The sequence below is a fragment of the Salvelinus sp. IW2-2015 genome, linkage group LG7 (genome assembly GCF_002910315.2).
Source record: "Salvelinus sp. IW2-2015 linkage group LG7, ASM291031v2, whole genome shotgun sequence".
Taxonomy (NCBI): Eukaryota; Metazoa; Chordata; class Actinopteri; order Salmoniformes; family Salmonidae; genus Salvelinus; species Salvelinus sp. IW2-2015.
This window is the reverse complement of record NC_036847.1, coordinates 2,295,778-2,298,312: the sequence shown is the minus strand read 5'-3', so window position 1 is coordinate 2,298,312 and position 2,535 is coordinate 2,295,778.

Below are 2,535 nucleotides of genomic sequence, written 5' to 3'. Positions count from 1 at the left end.
CCACCAGTCTACCACAAACGGCCATGGAAGAACGCACTGTACACACAATTCTCCATCCGCTCATCTATTGACTTAAGGCTCACATTTTAGACAGCAAGTGGTTTTGTCGTCACTGACAACCTGTCACATCTGGTCTGTGGGGCGGTGGCACTGTGCCCTGCAGGTGCTTCTACACCTGCAATTGCTTTGCTGTTTGAGTTTAGGCTTGGATTTCTGTACAAGCACTTTGGAGATATCAGCCTGATGTACAGAAGGGCGTATATAAATAAATGTGGTTTGTCTTCGTGATTGGGGGTTTATTTTGGGAAGGGGAAGTCCTTGTTTACAGAGCGCTCAATTAAACCAAGTCAATTCTGAAACAAACACACCTATATAACTGTACTACCTCACGGGGACGATACTGAGCTGACTGCTACTCAACAGTAACAGTCACCACCACTAGACGAGCTGGCCCTTATGGGAGGAACCAACAAATTTGATCTTGGAGGGCATGACCAGAGGGCATGACAGAGGCGCATACAGAGGCATAGAGGGGGCAGAGAGGGCATGAGAGAGTGAGAAATAGAGAGGGCATGAGAGAGGGCAAGAGAAGAGGGCAAAGCGAGAGACGCATAGAGAGGGCATGAAGAGGGCATGAGAGAAGGCATGAGAAGAGGGCATGAGAGAGGGGCATGAGAGAGGCATGAGAGAGGGGCAGAGAGAGTGGCAAGAGAAGAGGGCAAGAGAGAGGGCAAGAGAAGAGGGCAAGAGAGAGGGCGAGAAGGAGAAGAGGGCAGAGAGAGAGAGAGAGAGAGAGAAGAGAGAGAGAGAGAGAGAGAGGGAGAGAGAAGAGAGGAGAAGAGAGAGAGAGAGAGAGAGAGAGAGAAGAAGAGACGAGAGAGAGAGAGAGAGAAAGAGAGAGAGAGAGAGAGAGAGAGAGAGAGAGAGAGAGAGAGAGAGAGAGAGAGAGAGAGAGGAGAGAGAGAGAGACGAGAGAGAGAGAGAGAGAGAGGAGAGAGAGAGAAGAGAAGAGAGGAGAGAGAGAGAGAGAGAGAGAGAAGAGAGAGAGAGAGAGAGAAGAGAGAGAGGAGAGAGAGAGAGAGAGTAGAGAGAGACGAGAGAGAGAGAGAGAAGAGAGAGAGAGAGATACAGTCAGTGAGTAGTACAGTATATAGTGTGTTGTTTCAGATTGACTTGGTTTAATGAGGCTCTGTAAAAAGACTTCCCCTTCCAAAATAAACCCCCATCACGAGACAAACCACATTTATTTATATAGCCCTTCTTACATCAGCTGATATCTCAAAGTGCTGTACAGAAATCCAGCCTAAAACCTCAAACAGCAAGCAATGCAGGTGTAGAAGCACCTGCAGGGCACAGTGCCCACCCGCCCCACACCATGTGACAGGTCAAGTGACACAAAACCACTTCCTGTTCTAAATGTGAGCCTAAGTCAATAATGAGCGGATGGAGAATTGTGTGTACAGTGGTTCTTCCATGGCCGTTTGTGGTAGATGGTGGCATTCTGTCATTGCACCATACTTTCACAAGGGTGAGTTAGAACGCTGATCTATCGGTAGTTTAGTTTAGTTTATTAATTCGACCATTTTATAAAACAAGTACACATAAAACTTGAAAAAGCCATAGATGCACATGAGTAAAATCATAGAGGATAACACACAATCAAGTCTGGGACTTATTTCCATTGTGGTCCTCTTGAGATAAGATGGCTAGGCAAGATGGAATGAAGTTAAACACCGTATGGCAGTGAAATAATAAAACATAAAACAAAGAAGATGAACATCTATCTCATCATTGCAGTTACATCATAGAGGTTATTCATATGGGCACAGAAGACATCAAACGTTTATGGGTAGAGGCAACTCATTCCATTCTGAGGCTCCAGTATACAAGAAAGTACCTTTCCCAGCATTAGAGGTCGACTGATTAATTGGCATGGCCGATTGCAAGTTTTCATAACAATCGGTAATAGGCATTTTTAGATGCCGATTTTGGCCGATTACATTGCATTCCAAGAGGAAACTGCGTGGCAGGCTGACCACCTGTTACGCAAGTGCAGCAAGGAGACAAGGTGAGTTGCTAGCTAGRATTAAACTTATCTTATAAAAAACAATCAATCTTCACATAATCACTAGTTAACTACARCTGGTTGATGAAATTACTAGGTTAACTAGCTTGTCCTGCGTTGCATTTAATCAATGCGGTGCCTGTTAATTTATCATCGAATCACAGCCTACTTCGCCAAACGGGTGATGATTTAACAAAAGCCCATTCGCGAAAAAAGCACAATCGTTGCACGAATYTACCTAACCATAAACATCAATGCCTTTCTTAAAATCAATACACAGACGGATATTTTTTTAAACCTGCATATTTAGTGAAAAGAAATTCATGTTAGCAGGCAATATTAACTAGGGAAATTGTGTCACTTCTTTTGCGTTCATTCAACGCAGAGTCAGGGTATATGCAACAGTTTGGGCCACCTGGCTCGTTGCGAGCTAATTTGCCAGAATTTTACATAATTATGACATAAAATTG